This window comes from Cupressus sempervirens, chromosome 3 (assembly GCF_028749045.1).
Source record: "Cupressus sempervirens isolate cs-2001-9-10 chromosome 3, ASM2874904v1, whole genome shotgun sequence".
Classification (NCBI taxonomy): Eukaryota; Viridiplantae; Streptophyta; class Pinopsida; order Cupressales; family Cupressaceae; genus Cupressus; species Cupressus sempervirens.
In genome coordinates this window covers 799335716-799353466 of record NC_143120.1, presented here as the reverse complement: position 1 = coordinate 799353466, position 17751 = coordinate 799335716, and the positions used below count along the sequence as shown (strand labels likewise).

At 36.4% G+C, this 17751-nt stretch overlaps 2 pseudogenes; both read right to left on the bottom strand.

Annotated features, from left to right (window-relative positions):
• Window positions 1-103: 103 nt before the first annotated feature.
• On the bottom strand, window positions 104-4994 carry LOC149569208 (uncharacterized; annotated as a pseudogene).
• A 3147-nt stretch (window positions 4995-8141) lies between these two features.
• On the bottom strand, window positions 8142-12125 carry LOC149569207 (protein DETOXIFICATION 48-like; annotated as a pseudogene).
• Window positions 12126-17751: the final 5626 nt, after the last annotated feature.

The following is a 17751-nucleotide window of genomic DNA, read 5'->3' as shown; positions in this document are numbered from 1 at the left end:
AGAGAATCTCAACCTCATCTCCTCATCTCTTATGATTCTTCGTGCACTATTTGATATTTAATAAAAGGTTTTTAGTGCCAACCTCAAATTTGAGTCTGGCAAATCACACAAAACCAGATTTTACTGTCCATAGCTGGTCTGCAATAGGCATTGCCATTGGCTTCCTCTGCCTATGAGAACTCGGAAAACATTAAATTTATTCCAATTTAGATCACTAGAACTTGAGAAATGGATATCTTCTTATCTTCAGAAAAAGTGTGAAGAAATTGCACATTCATCAGTGGGGGCCTGAGGCTTGTATAGGCCAAGGAAAAACTCCAAATTGCTGCTTCAAATATTCAGTGAAATTGTATGTTGTAGCCATGTAGAGGAGGCGCCCGATCAGTCACTCTGTACCTATCACCAAGTAGGCGCGTTTGGGGCCCATTCGCTTGGGGAGAGGCTACCAGCTCCTGGCCTTAGAAGAGGCCCCCTGCACGCACATAAACACCTCCTCTACTCTTGGGCGGTGCCATGTCTGTCACTTGTTTCTCCACTTGCTTGGGCAGGGTAGTTTCCGCATTTATCCCCTGAGAAGGAAGGTGAGGGTGGGTCTCTACCGGAGAAGTCCAGTGGTCTTGTCTCTTTCATTGCCACACAAACACCTACTGATTGAAGGATAGACTGATGCTGCAATAGACTGGAAGACTGAACTGGAAACACAGAATAAAGAAAAGACAACCAATTCGGATAGAGGGGGTGTAAAATGAAAAAACCTCCGTGCCAGAGCAAGGGGCCGATGGATCGTAGTGCGTGCATGATGGAAATCGAATCACATTTCTCATTTGTAAATCAGATTGTGATCTAATAAAAGATATCGCAGTCACTTATAATAGCCTATCAGCTAAAAATTGTCATGTTAGGTTATTAGAGAAAATCAAAATAGAGCGAGATTATTATTAAAAAATATTGTGTGTAAATTATGTTCTGTGAACTAATAACATTGTTAAGAAAGAAAAAAATTGATCCTATTTATTTCAGTGCTACTGTATTATTTAAATAGTTTGTGTAGGAGAGAGGCTTCTTTCATAAATCTCCATTCTTGTCCTTTCCAATGTATCAAACCTTAAGGAAATGACAAAAATAGCTTTATGTAAAAGTCTTCTAGTAGATACTCTTTCCCTAAACCACAGGTGAATGATTATCAAAAGTTCTTTCTTGAGGAAAGACACAGTCAGAACAGATTCAAATATACCAGGTGGAGTGAAAAAATTATTTTATAACATTGTTTCTTATGAATCATCTAAACAAATGATCCAGTATTTTTATTGATAGGTTACTCATGGACGGGAATTTCAAGACAAATTCCAGCTCGTGATATTTTTTGCAACAGAGCCTTTTTTAATCTTGATGTCTACCCAGAATCCTCATTCTTGTCTAGGAAAAGGCTTGCTCTCAGTCACACCAAACTTACTAGACGCTTTCCACTTTTTTTAATTGATTTTTTATTGTGGTTATAAAATTACTTTTGTGTGGTCAGAATGAAAAGGTTTGCCCAATTTGAACAACGAAGAAGGGATCATTGCCATTGAAGGAATGCCCCAATTTTGTAAGACAAGTGGGTCTAGATATCCCGTCCCCACTCCCCAGTAGCTAGAACATTATGGACATCAAAGATAGGGATTTAGTCCCTAAGAATATGTTCTTAAGGAAATTTAGTTGAGTGATGCATTTTATTCCACATCTGCACCTACAAAACAAGTCAGAATTATCTGCGTTGATATGTATGCCTATTCCTAGTGTCTCAAAGAATTTTTAAATTTTTTATTATCTATTTAAGTGCAGCTAGGACTTCTAAAACCTTTATCAGTTTTATTAGGATCCTTAGGAACCGAAAAAACTATATTGATTCTGTTTCAATAGTTGTTAGACGTGATATTTATACCCTATTACAAAATTGAAATAAAAAGGTCTGACTCGACACTTTCAGAGCTGCAAATATTTATGAACATTGTGTGGACTCAATGAAATTTTGGACTGTTGTGTTTGTAAAGTGCCAGGTAACAAGCCCAAAGTTTTAAATCTTTAATATATCCTTGATATGTGAACCACACTTTAGAAACCTTAAAAGGTCAATTTTGAGCAAGCTGCAAATTTTGATTTATACTCACGAAAATTAACAAACTACTGTAAATATGAATGGAAAGTGGTCAGTTTTAAATGGGTTGGTTACTTTTTAAGACTTGATATTTCCCCAATTTTTTTTTCCTTCACCATCTTTGAAATTGATGATTGATTTTCCTTTTTTTCCCAAGAAATGCATATTATGTATGAAAAGCTATGAATATTGATTCGTGAGGTTTGACTGAACTCTCTTTTAGGTACAAAACAATTATATAAATTTTCAACCAAGTACCCTATAGTTTTTATTTATTTTGGAAAATGTGGGAGATCAATGATTCTAAGAAAGAATCACTCTTATTGCAAGGGTGCCCAGTTTGTGCTAAAATTTCATCCCAAGTCTAGGGTACTTCCTATTAGAGCATTTAAAGAGCTGCATCAATTTATATTTATTATTAACCATTACAAGGAGATTAAAAAGTTTCGTTAGAACTTAAGGAAATAATAGTGGTCATGAATGAGGATAATTAGTTCAGTGCACAACGGTCTATTTTTAAATTTTTTTTTAGAGTTCATGGCTTCCTCTTCTTTTGATAACAGGTTTTTTCTGTGGCATAGAGAGCAGAATGCTACATAGCCAAGTAGTGAGAATAAGAGAAAAATAATAAAATCTGGCATGAGAAGATGTCAATGGAAGGTTTCTCTTATGCATGTAAAATAGCTAGAATAGTTCATCTACTTCCACTTTTGCTTTGTGTTCATACTGCATATTATCTACACACACATGCTCAGAGGTTAGAACAAAGATTTGAGTGAAACTTTCAATGCAAACAACAAAAATGCCAAATGGAAGAAATTCTTTCTTTGTACCTCATTTTTTTTCTTGAATTTCGTTGACTCCATAGATTCTCATTGATGTCAATTGATAGCTTCTTGTAAAATCAGCTGCATAGGTTCTTCATGAATCTAACTATGATTAGGTTTCTCTAGAATGAACTCCACAGTATAGATTTTACAGGCAAAATAAGATAGCAATTATGATATATTCTACTTTTTAAGTATTATGCTAATTTAAGGTAAATATATCCAGAGAGAGAAGACATCCAATTATTTATGGGGCACAATGAAGCACATGTAGGAATCAAAAGGATTAAACTTGAGGTGAAACTTGTTGGAAATATTAAATTAATTATCCCTTATATGGTTAGCATAGATCACTGGCTCAGCCACCATTCTTTTCACATTTTGTCAATATTTCACCTGTGCTGCAACTAACTTTGTGCTTTAGTGTAAAATACATTTAACATGTATTTCTTGATAAATATAATGGACTGGGCATGTCATCAGCAGAGCCCATATTTGGGTTTCTCCTCTGGTCTTCTCTGTGCTATGATTTTCAACTTGGTATCAGAGTGATGACTAAAACACTAGATATTTTTGAACATCTTTTGGTGCAAAATAAATGTCTTCACTGTAAAATAAAGCCTTGCCATATTCAACATAACTTAAGTCCACCATGTAGGACCCTAGTCACCTCCCTTCTGTTATAGAAGTAAATATGCAGTAGTATCTAATGGGCACATGTTTTAGATTGGCCCTTATCTTCCAAGGATACTACAAAAATCCATCAATAACAAATATGGTTCCCCTGCCTAGAATGTCACCCCTGCCTTTTGCCCTTAGTTCAAGGATCTTTAATATTAGGCACTGGAATAAAGGATCTTTATTCCAATTTCGATTATCCCTCAAAGACAAACAAGGGTTTAATATGCTTATTGCAAAGACAAACAAGGATTTTGGCATGTCATGAATTCATTATAGGAAATGTAGACTATATGATTCAAAAGTTCTGATGCCTTCTCTTGCTCTATTTTAGTACAAATATAAGGTACCAATGCATCCCAAGCTGAAAAATAAACAAGGCACTCCTTTGCCATATTTCTCAAGACTAACAAAGCCTAGTCAATCTTTCCCTCCTTGCAGAGACCAAAAATTACTTCAGAAACACTGATTCTTCGTAGGATAAATCCCTTTGGTACCATCGATTCCAAAAACATGGCAACCTCCTTAAACTTTCCAGTTCTATAGAATCCATCAAGCATTATTCTATAGGTAACCACAGTAGGCTCATAACCTATGCTTGGCATGTTTTCAAAAAGGTCACTGTCTTCTTTGATTTTCCCTTCTCTACAGAGACCACTTACAATTATATTACGACAAACAATATCCTGCTTGCCAAAGATACACTTCATGGTATCCAAAAACCCAAAAGCTCCTTCAAGATTTCCATCTTTGCACAAATAGGTAATAAAAGTATTATACGTACAAACATGTAGTATACAACCATTGTCATTCATCTCTTCCAACATTTTCCCCACCTCTTTAGAGTGACCTAACTTGAATAGGCCATTGATAAGAGTAGTGTAAGTTACAATATCTGATCTCATCCCCTTGCGCTCCATCTCTATCCTCAGCATCAAGGCCTTATCCACCTTCCCTGAATTACAGAGTACCATGTTTTCGCACAAAACATTTATAAGTGTACCATAAGTAACTAAACTTGGTTCAGGCATTTTATCAAATAGTTTGCGTGCATCCTCTAAACAATTGGCATTTCAGCATGCTTTCATGAGAATGTCAAATGTGCATGTGTCTGATGAAATGGGCATTGTTTTATATAGGGGTTGGAGCAGACCAAAATGCTTAGAATTAAGAAGAGCATTGAAAGACCTGATTGAGGGTTTTAGATATCCGAATTGAGGCATTTTGTCAAAGACACTATTTTTTTACTTTCGTCTATTGGAAATTTGCAAGGCTTGTATTGGCTTTTTTGCCTGGACTAGCATGTGTGTCCAGTCATCATGTGCACTTGTTCTTGTTTTTTTCTTCGCCATGTTAATAGTTCAATCCAGGAGTGTGCTGATTTTTTTGGATGTTTGTGTCAAGCAACTCAGGTAAGAAACCTTAATTTCTCTTGCCCCTTCTTGTAGCTCATATTTGTGAAACCTTAGAATTTTTTTTTCCTTATTTTAAAAGGTACTAGCTCAATGGAAGAGCACTTGCATTGCAAGCAGGAGGATGGTGGTTCAAATCCACTGTACTTTATGATAAATAAATAAATTATATTCTAGTTTTTATTGAATAAGATTTTTTAATTTATTATTTTATACCAAATCTCTAATCATTTTAAGAAAGATAGTGAGTGAGATTAAAGACATATTTGTTTCTATAAAGACGATCAAAATTGTCTCTAAGAGACAATTTTATTGTTATTCCTTATCGTCCTTATAAGAAAATAATTTAAGATGATAGTTTAAGAAACTCACTTAAAGATGATACTTAAGACAATATACAACTTTATTTTTGTCCCAAGCAAAAACAATTCATCTAAAAAATGTGTCAAGTATTGTCTTAAAACCCCCTTTATGTTGTAGTGTTGGTGGCACGTCCAATTTTTATGCCTTCACAGGTCAGCTAATCGTTTACGATACTGGCAACAAGCATTCAGTTGACCGGTCATTAGTAAGTTAGTATGTGTTGTAACCGGTTCTGCCACTCGCGAATGCATTGATTATGGAATTTTTCAATGGCTCTGTCACTCTCATTGTTTTTAATGTGCCTTTATTGATGGGGACGTTGCAAGCTTCACCCTCAAATATCTTTGGCACTTTGTTAATGGCGCCATGTCCACATGTGCGGCAATTTGGTTTGTTTCTTCGTTTCAGAAAATACACAAAATTAGCCGATTTTAAACTCAAATGATTTATGTACACTATTCAAACGATGGGATGGAGGGGCTGATTTTGTCCATCAAGGGTTGAGAGTGGTTAAAAATGGTGAACGACCATCCCATAAATCATAAGCGTTGGTTGTATTGTCACATCTTTAAATCCTCCTTCCACCAATGTCAACAAACACTGCAAATCTGACTTCATTGACAGACAAATATCTAAATCTATAAAGTTGATGATACGGTTGTCAGTCCAAGTGGAAGAAACAATCAATGCCCAAGATTTAATACAGTTCAAATACTCTTTGGTATTATTAAGCCTGTATGGAGCAATAAGGAGACAAGTTCCTCTCTTTGCAGGAATAATGGAGGGGTGTCGCTTCTAATACACCCAATTGAAATGGGCTGATCGAGATAATAGGAGTGAGAGAGAGAGGTGTTTATGATAAAAATAAGAGGGTACCTTTAGGTCGAGACGCCTTTCCCATCCCAACAAGGAGAGCAGAGGTGGAGGAAGGTAGTAAAGATGGTGATAAGAAAGGAGACGTGGAAGGATATTAAAGTCCCAGTGACAGTAAAACTCTTCTGCTCATTGCAATCTGCGAGCATCTCGGTGGCCGCTGTATTTACATTCCCTAAAACATCTCGTCTTAGTTGTCATTTATACCCTTTTGTCCTCATCTTACCACATACACCACTTGACCAACCAGCATTACACAATTAAATAGAATGGAAGATTCCAGTAGTTAATACTCACTGCTATAGTGATGATGCAATTTCTCAAGCCATTATTTGAAAAACCAAAAAGATCAACGGTTGAAAGCGTCTCAATGGCAGTCATTTGCTCTCCATGGCTGTCAACCGTTGGATGTCAGTGTAGAGATTACCATCAATGCTGGTACTGTTCATTGTTGAAACACCATCATAATGATAATAAAATTGGGGGGAAATATTGACTTTGTTTTCATTTGCATTGTTTTTTTTGCTTCTTATTCTGATTCGATAATGATCACCGCTTAAATGCTTGAAAAGACATGCTCAATTACTCCAATGCTTTGCTTACCAAATCAAACAGTGAATAAATGTTGGGGACGAAAACCAAATACTCTGAACGGAAATGGCCTGTTACGTGGGTTGGGGCGCAGCTGTATAGAAAGTGACATGATTATGTTTTTGAGAAGAATGAGTTATTATCACTCAAGCATTCTTTTGAAAAAGTATCCTCTTTGGTGAACAGTGAAAATCTTAAAAGATCTACGATTCAAAGCATTCCAATGGTAGTCATTTTCTCTCCATGGCTGTGAACCGTTGGATGTCAAATTGAGCTCCTCACATTCAAATAGGGAATGCCTACGGCGTAATAATAAGTTGTCAACGTCCAACATAACGTTTAGAGAATATACTAGGCTCTAGCTTCTGCTGTGACAATTCCACGAGCAGCCATTTAGGTATACCCGTCTTTCTAGCATATGCTCCTTGGGATGTCTTTGAAAGAGGGTTGTTGCCTCTTGAAATGTTGCATTGGAAGACACGTTAAAAATCTAGCTTGTCTTGTTCCATGACATGCTTGCCATCAAACAAACACACACCGGAAACACGATAAGAGATTGTTGGAAAAGCTGCTCTTAGACACTACCATTACTTGTCTAATTGTAAGTGAAAAGTTCTTCTATTAGACAATCAAACATTGCGATTTAGTTTTGAAGGACGGAAACAATGAGATTATCAATTTAAAGTTAAAGACTAGGAGGGAAGAAAAAGACTAGGAGGAAAAAAACAAGCTCAAGTCCATTTACAACCCGGTTGGCACTAAGAGATATGCTTTCAGACTTTGAAAGTTTCTAGGCTTGAATTTTGTCTTTCTGACTCTTCGCTCTTAAGTTTTGAAGTTACTTGACAGAAGACAGATGACATTTGATTATAGGTTTTACCAAAACATATAGTGGAATATCCACCATCCCCTCATTGTTTTGTGATTTATGGCCAAAGACGGTAAGCTAATTTGTCTTCAGTGAATGGTAGACAATGTCAAATAATACTGAGAAATTAAAAATTTATATGCGCTCATTTTTGGCTGTTCTCTACTCTAATATTTGAAAAACAGTGGCTATTAAATTACGTGATTAAAGGGTGGCGCACTTTTCTAAAAATTGTCTACGCTTTATTTCAAGAGCCACGATACTCTCTGTAGATGATTTTGAACAAATGTCAGTAGATGGCTTAAATTCCATTTTGGTCACCGTTTCATCTCATTTAGCAACGACAAATAATCACTTTATTGATACGAAACAATGAGGCGGAGTACACTAAATTGGAAGCGAAAGTGAAACTTTATGATGTCGAAACTGAAGACAATATCTCGTTCAAGCTTTACAATATCTCAAAATATCTTCGATTATTTCCTACAGCTAAAAACAAACGACCGTTAGCAGAGGCTCTATTGGCGTTTCTCCGTAAGGAATATACAGAGTTGTACAAATACATTGTTCCTTCTCTTGTCCACACAAAATGTGGATCTGCTGAGGCGGTCCAGTGAGCTCCTTGGCTCTCTCTGCTTCCCCAGTCCAGTCAGTCCGCAGCAACACGGATATCATGAGGATAAACACGAGATTTGCGCCGCGAGCATGCCAAGCCATAGACCCACAAATTCATACTTGTACACAAAACTCAATATCAATGCAACGGGTGTCCCGATCAAATAGAAGGAGCCCAAGTTTATATTTGCTCCCGTCTTCGGCCGCGCGCTGCCTCGCAGGACCCCGCACCCCGTCGTTTGTGTCCAATTCGCCACCTCGCAGAATCCCACTATCGGCAATGCCGATGACACCAGCGACAGGATCTCCTCATCTTGGGTAAACATTTTACCCCACGAGCGACGCACGGTTAGTGTGAATCCCATCGGTACAATGCTCAGTACACCCGCCAATGCAATTGCCACTATTGCGGCTGTGCGGGCCTTGTTCGGTCTGTTCGTGCCGAGCTCGTTCCCCACTCTTGTCGACACTCCCACGCCCAACGACGATGGAATTATGTAAAGCAACGCTGTTGTCTGGATGAGAATGCCCATCGAGGCTACGGTAGTTTTGGGGTGTGGCAGCAATTCGCAGAGAAGAATCATGAACTCATACCACCACCATTCTAAGCACACCGATGCACAGCTCGGGATTGCCAGTCTGAGAAACGACATCCACCCTTTCAGACATTCTCTAGACAGACTCGGCAGAGAATCCTTGTAATGTCCAGACAGCCATACGAAGCACGCCAAGCATATAACATTGTTGAAATTGGTGAACAACGCAGCCAGGGCGACGCCCCGGATTGATAGTCTGAAATACACGACTAGAAGCAAATTGATGGGAACGTGAAGGAGAAGAGCGACGCCCGCTGAGACGGTGAGCGTATTGAAAATTAAAACTATGAAAAAATGGTGACAGCAGATCACAGAAAAAATACAACATTCAATATTCATATAGATCTGGCTGCACACATAAAACCAAATTACATAGCCTCTATAAATAGAGGATTTCTAGCTATTTAAAGTGTACATGTGGAGTGTGTAATGTGACAGCACTTACACTCAACAACCTTGCCATGTGTTTGGAGACAAATTCAATTGTGCACACGTGGTGGAGTTAACTGCAGTTCTACAAAACTGATGGCTAGAAAATAAGGAATGAGAGTTAATTGCTAAACAAAACAGTAGATTGGGTGCAACAAACTAGTGATGTGGAGACCAAGTTCTTAATTATTCCAACACCCTCCCTTAATTTCTACCACTAAAGACTATGTATGTGGGAGAAATTCAAATAGAATGGGTCCTAGCATTGAGCCTTGTTAGGTACCCATTTGCAACATAAAAAAATTTGTTTCCCCTTCTTTAGGGTTTTTCACCCAAACAAGTGGTTTTGGTTTACCACAAACCCTTCAAGACTTTTAGGTTTTCAACTTAAACAAATGGTTTTGAATTACCGCAAATCGTTCAATAGGTTTATTTAAACAAGTGGTTTCGGCTTACCACAAACTCTTCAATAAACTCTTAGATTTTTCACCTAAACAAATGGTTTCAGATTACCACAAACCCTTCAAAAAACTTTTAGGTTTTTCACCTAAACAAATGGTTTTGGATTACCACAAACCCTTCTACAAACTTTTAGGTTTTTCACCTAAACAAATGGTTTTGAATTACCACAAACCTTTCAAACTTTGCAAAATATTGTTCCAGTGATAAGGAAACCAGCTCTATCTTTTGTCATGCATAATAATTATTGAGTCCATATAAAATACAATCCATCTACCGAGACACATGGGTACCTAGCCGCTGTGCTCGCTAGTTCTCTAGGAACATATTTCAAATACATGGTTCATCAATATGTCAAAAAAAAACTGCTGAGGATACCATCCCAACATTAATCCAAACTTTGTGTATGTAAACCAAACCAAGCCTTCACATTTAGATAGACACGTCCACTTGCTGCCAATCCATACACTTACATCCCATGTCATCTTCATTGTGTAATAGCAAAAACAAACTTTAACATACCATCTCACAACTATTTCTATACCTAGACACTCAACTCCAATAAAAAAACACAGATTGAACAGCCAACATAAAGCTCAAACTACCCAAGAATTTTTTTAAGAATTACACAAACATCACTATCTTTTCTTACTACGATTTTCAACACTTTTCTGATTGTTCTTCAGCTGGAAAGTATAAACACTTCAAACAATGCCTCTTTCTTTCTAATCTTGGGCTCCCTTTTTGCAATGTCATTGTGTACTTGTGCAGATGAAGGCATAAGAGAAGTTGTTCATGCGGCAACATCAGTAAAACCCAACTATTTTACTTCAAACCATCATTGGTATGCCTCACTGCTTTGGCAGATCTGGCCATCAGGGAAGTTGTTATATGCTTTCCGCATGATACTACCTAGCATGACTTTTCCATGGTATAAACTAAATGGATACAACAAAAAAGTCCTAAAACTTGGAGCCAAGGAGAATACAGGAAATTGGATTATAAAGATGAAATCAGTCGGCGAAGAAGGCAGGCGGCATTGTAACCCAAAAGTCAACCCTATCAAAAAGTAAGAATGAAGAAATGTCAAAAAATCTTCTATTGTGCTTTGTAATTCCATCAAACAATTCTCAACAGATCGAAGAGATCTATATTAATCTTCTCAAATCTAGCCCATTGCTCACTGCCCAAAGATCAGATTATCTTTGATACCATATTGAAAATTAAAACTATGAAAAAATGGTGAAAGCAGATCACAGAAAAAATACAACATTCAATATTCATATAGATTTGGCTGCACACATAAAACCAAATTACATAGCCTTTATAAATAGAGGACTTCCAACTATTTAAAGCGTACATGTGGAGTGTGTAATGTGACAGCACCTACACTTAACAACCTTGTCATGTATTTGAAGACAAATTCAATTGTGCACACATGTGGTGGAGTTAACTGCAGTTCTACAAAACTGATGGCTAAATAATAAGAAATGGGAATCAATTACTAAACAAAACAGCAGATTTGGTGCAACAAACTACTGATGTGGAGACCAAGTTCTTAATTATTCCAACAGAGCGGGAGGGTAGAGCTCTGTGTTCGAAGGAAAATCCTGAGCGGATGAAGAAATGACTGAGCGATGAGATCAGGCAAAGATTAAAGAAGGTATGTGCCTACCATTCTGGTAATGCTCTCGTCCTGCTCGCACCACAGTAGAATCTGTTCAATGTTCAACTATAGGAAGCCGATGGGTAGAGAGGCGCAGAGAAGGATCAAAATCGTTCTTTGAAGAGAGTGACCAAGAAGACTCCATTGTTTCGCTCCAAACGCCTGGCTGCAGAAGGGTTCCATTCCCACAGCGAGATCGGAAATAAGAGAATAGCCGGTTATGTTTGCAAAGCTGATTGAAAGAGAACCCCCCGCCAGCTCAAGCTCTCCAAGATAGCCGAGGAAGTACATGGAAAGGAGGCCTCTCAAGTAGAGAAGTAATCTAGTGACTACAATTGGGGCCGAGATTGTGCCCAACATCAACAACTCCTCTGAAACATGAGCGCGCTATATCTTAATTTTACATTTTGAAGAATAAGGGCAGGCAGAAAGGAATAGCCAAATGGAAATTCAAATGCAATGCTTACCTCAAGACGTGTTGGCCAGTGGTCATAGTTAGAATCAACCTCACCTTGGGCGTCGAGACACTTGTCAAGCCTATGGCAAATCTGATTCGCATCATCATGTGTGCGAACTTGAATTCTATCTTTGAGGCTTTCACATTTACACATCTTGTAGTTTTCTTGTTCGCTCGCTCCAATTAAAATGGCACAGACACTTTCTCTTATCTTAACATGAACTGACTGGATTAACTGGTGGCCGCGTAACTATGTATTTTAAACTTGAAAGCAAACTTCAAGTCTTTCAGCAAGCTTTATGAGCGAAGATGTGAATGTATAGTAACGATAGGAGTCAAAACGACAAATTTAAAGCCTCGAACTGACAAGGTTCAATGTTTGTTTCTCAGTCAACAAGCGAGCTTGGCTATGTAGAAAAAATGGTAATCTCTTTGTTTCCATTCAGGATACACCTAAAACCCAATGTTTTCATCTACAAGGAAATTTTTTTTTCCTTGCCCTTTGCAACTTTGAAATCTAGTCAATGGAACTTGCAAGGGATAGCTTTTCCAATGACATTCTTTCCCGTCTATGTTAATACGTTTTTGGCGGCGAGTGGCTTATTAGAACAATGTTAAGTTGTTTTAGTCTGATATTTTCAAGGGTATACAAACATTCTGCTTCGAAGATCGCAATGCTAAAGTTGAACCCAAGGAGAAGCGGTCGAAATCTAAGTTGCACTCAATTAGCTGGTTTTCCGCTATCAAATTCTATGTCGTGATGTTAAGTTCCACATTTTGTGATAAAATGACAGCTTTCTAGGATAGATATATGTGAATAAAATACGAATGGATAATAAATTTATTACTTGCATTTCTAAACTGTTAAAATATGTTAATGAAAATTTAAAGGTACGGTGAAATGAAATTGAGTAAGGGTCAATGGGCTCTTGTTTTATAGGTGACCTTGAAAGGTTCTTAAAGAGTTTACAAGCATTCAATTCTTGTTGAATGTGTGGCTCCACATTGGAAAGGGATGAGGTCAGGATCTTGCCCCGTACAATTTTGGTGGAATGGATACCCCTCTGTCCTTGGCTCTTAGCCAAAGAGGTTCAGTCATAAGGCTCGTGCTTTCGTATTGGGTAACTACGAATATTTCGTGGAAGACCTCTAAAAAAAAGTGAATAAGAGAGAGTGTACAAACTTTGTTGGAGTCAATTTGTGAAAGTTGTATACATATAGTAAATGCGGAAATTTTGACTTAAATTTAAATATGTATCTATTTTGAATAAACAATTTTAATTTGTATAACAAGTGAAACATGCTTACTAGCAATATAAAAAGGTTCAATATAATGTGGAACATAATCATTTTGAAGATGCAATGGTAAATGAAAGGTAAAAGAACATTGAAGTTGCTCCTAACCATTGTAAGACATGTTTTATTGATAAATGCACATATGTTTTAATACCACCAAAAAAATTTGACAAAAAATAGTTGCAAGTGTTCACAAAAAAATCCCATTCATTAGATATTCATAGGTTATCATAATTTACTATGTATCCATAGATCTTTCTCATTTAGAACATTAGGAAATTACATGTATATAGAAATGCAAATGAAGTGTCAGAATAAATGAAAAGGAATATTTTGATACTTCTACAAAATAATATATAATAAGTACTAGGCAACACTTTTTTTAGGGGTGTAGATGTACTTTGTTTTCCTTGTCTAATTGTCCAAGGAGAGGTCAAAGTAACTAATATGGAGTAGTTACTCATTATAGAAGTAACTAAGTTATTGCAAATTGCATGATGACATGATGAATACATAATTATGATCTTTGAAATGCAATTTTTTCGGATAAGAAGTTTGGTAAACTTCTTTATAATCTATTTTCCTTTCATATTTCTTTGGTTATGGTTACTATGCCTTGGCTTAGCATTTTATCCTTCAACAAGTTTCAACACGGTTTATAAATTAAATTAAATGTTATTGTTGAACATTAATATTTAGCTCATAGAATATAATATACTTATTATTTTATAATAAGTTGATGTTTCTATAACTAAAATTAAGTATATATACATCTTGGTTTTGTGACATCCAATCCTTTAATAGACTATTAGATTTTGATATATGACACACTTTTTAAATTACTTTCCATCCAATAAAACTTTGTAATTTATTTCATTTGTTGATAAAATGTAATCTAAATATTCTTTATCTATCATGATGACTAGGAACTACTTGATTCACTTTTAAGGATTTGTTGTATATTTCTCATTTCTAAGAATCTAAATTTCTTTTGAATTTTAATATGGTTTGACTCGAAGTTGTTATTTTGTAGAGGTTCATTGTAGATTTTATTTGCATGCTTTAAATACACGTAGGAATAAGGAATATGACGTGCATATACTCTCTTTCCCTACAAGTATTTTTGCACGTTATTTTCTTAATTGGACATGTCTTTTCCAAAAAAAGTGTATAAAAGTATGTAAAAATTACAACAAAAAATAAATCTAAAAATAGAAATGAGTAAAATTAGCAAGTTTCACTTACAAAAAGGGAAAAATATATATACGGCCTTGAATTCACTATAATACTGAATGGTAAGGGAGCAAAGAAATTAGAAACTAAATCCAACAAACAATGATATTTTATGAAGCCTTGAATACCAAAATTATCAAATAAAAAAACAGAGTGAAATAGAGGAAAAAACTCTACTTCTAAATCAATATTTTAAAGATTGCATAGGATATTGTAGCATTCCAATCACACAACTAAAATGGTATTGTAAATGAATTTAATTTGAATTCAGCTACCTAGGTTCAAAATGAGGTTAACTTAAGAAGTAAACAATACACTAGTTATAAAAATAAAGATGTCTACTTCATGACTTATATTTTATTCCTTGTAACAAAAGAAATATTTTGTATTCATAATTAATAGAACTCAAGCTTATTAAGAAGTAGGAAAATGATACATTCACTAGAAGGCATTGTTGGTGTAAATAAGTATTTACTATTTACACTTTACTTACGTTTACTTAGGATAATGCATTTTTATATTAGTTGTCATGTAGACACTTAGGAGTTTACATAATCATATGAGTTTTCATTAAACAATATTGTATTTTGCACTTTAATTGAGCACATGTTGTCTACTGCATCTCTTTATGAGATACACCTTTGTATTATTATCCTCTCATTGTTGCACGTACATTCATGCGCAATGGAAGATAGTCCACTCTTGGTGGACATGTGCTTAGTGTTATGCTTATATCTTTTATGACTCCTAGACATATCAGTTGCCTTTATATATGAGGCACTTATATGATGTATTCATCTGATATACATTATTATTTTGATCATTATAGAGATTCTCATTTGATCACTATTTGTCCCTCTTGTGCCATCTATTGAGCTTCTTGATCTTGCCATTGAATTATTGCCTTAAGCAAATTCTTGCATGGTATCAAAGCCTAGTTAGCTTCATTGCATAGCCATTAGAGAACTTCATTTTGCTTTATCTTGGAGGGCCACAATTTAGATCTAGGATCTCCGCAATTATTGGGAGCATCTTGAGCAAGATCTGACCTCACCATTGCATCCCGGTGGCTATTTTCATAAATTTTGACTATAAATTTGCCCATCTTAGGTAAAAGTCAAAATTGAAGCAATTTATTTTTTGCAAATTAGACTTGAAGGCCCAATTTACCAATTTGGAGGATTACATCTGTACGGATTTGAGGTTTTTTGAATTAAAAAATCTATTTCCAATTATTTTTCTCAAATATGCATATATTCCATTATTTGAAGATTTGGAAATTTGGTATTATTTGGTGCATATCTTCAAATCTCTGTTATTTTAGAGCCTTTTAAGGTATTTTATTCTACAAAAAGTATGGCAAAATACTTTGGCATAAGTGCTCTTCATCTTTGTTAGAATCTGCAAGCAAAGTTCAACATCATTTGCTACGACTCGATCCAAATTGGAACATTGTTCACTGCATTGCCCATTCTCAAACCAAACATATTGTCATGCGGGCCTTCTGTGTTTCGACCCAAGCATGATTTGACATTCATAGGTGTCATCTGGAGACTCTCGCATTTATTTTCAACATTGGGCGATATTAATGCAAATTGGTTTCGCCCCACCGAGATCCTCACGTTGTAGTCAGTCAGCACCGAGCATTGGTGGATCTGATCCACACAGATCGTACTCCTGCCATGCATTCCTTAGAATGGGCCACTCACAGTTTGGTCTTCCAAAGATAGTGACCTGATCTCTGTGAGCATTGGACGTGATGATATTGATGTCTCAAAGGCATTGCATTGGGCAATGAACAACTTCAACAATCTGTATTCTTAGACAGAGCGAACTCTAGCACGGGCATCTACAGATCCAAACGTGGGCAATTTTAAGAACACCCTGCAGTGACATCTTTCACTTCGAGCTCCATCAAAGCTTTTGTATTGAGAACCGATCACTTTTGTATTGAGAACCGATCACGTCTCTCCATTCAAGTGACACAAGAGCTCCATTTGGTGAGATCTGCAAAGGACAAACAAAACCCATGAGCACCAAGCGTTGCTTGGAGATCATAGATTTGATTTTGTTTATTCTTGGAGGTGCCTAAGTAAGCCCGAGCTCTAGATCCGATAATAGTGATATCAGACTTCAAAGGCATTAATAAATCCACACAAGTCCCTGAGCTCATAGATCACACATTGGTCACAATATTTTTTTGATTGGCATACCCCGCAATACACACTTCTCTGCATCACGGGTTCCAAGATCCAACATAGCAGAAGGTTCAAGCAAGTGGTCTTCCAGTCTACTCACATGATTTAAGGATGAGGACGGTGACATTGAGCTTCATGTGATATTCCCTCCAATCTGATCAACACAGATTCGACCCTCTGAGATCTGAGATCTAAAATCTTTGGCATCACAATCTGAATACTCTGTGATGTTGGCTTGGCGTGCACAAGCTCCACCTGTTTGTCTGTACCACCAATTCATCCTAGGGAGCATTCACATCTAATCTAGTCAAGACAATTTTTTGTAGTTGGTAACATTTTTATTAAAACTTTGCATTTTTTGCAGTTACTAAAGCCATTAAATTTGACGCTTATTGGAGTGTCATAGGTCTCTTGTTTTGTTTTTCCTTGACGGGACCCAAACCGTCAAATTTAGGATCATTTTTTCTAATGTCAAAAAGCATTTGAGAATTGGACCCCTCACCATATTGATTTTCAGTTTGGTAGTCTGACTTCGTAGGGCCATAAGTCACTTATTCGAACTCCAAACCAGGCACAATTGTTTTAAATTTTGGGTAGAATCTCCTAAATATTTCAGTGGTGTAGTTGTTTTCTAGTTTTGGTGGACAGATTTTGCAGAATGGGCAAATCTTGGTGATTGTACTTGTTCAATCCTGGATTTTGCAACTTCAGAGGCTCCATTCGGGCTCATACGAAGACATTTTCAGGTGTCATTTTTTTTGAAAGTGCATATTTTTTCATCTACTTTCTAGATTTGGTATCAAAATGGAGCAACTATAAGTAGATATTGTACTTTCAGTGTTTGGTCATTTTTGACCAATTTTAGCACTTTTACTTGTTTAGATCCTTAAGAGATCTAGTGTCTTATGTATTTGAGTCTGCTATAACTTCATCTTTTCTGTTGTAACCATCAAAATCAGTAGTCCACTTTTGTCTATTTTGACAAGTGGCCAATTATAAATGCACTACATATAAAGTACCACAAGCATCATTTTTTGGGTGGGGGTTATTTGA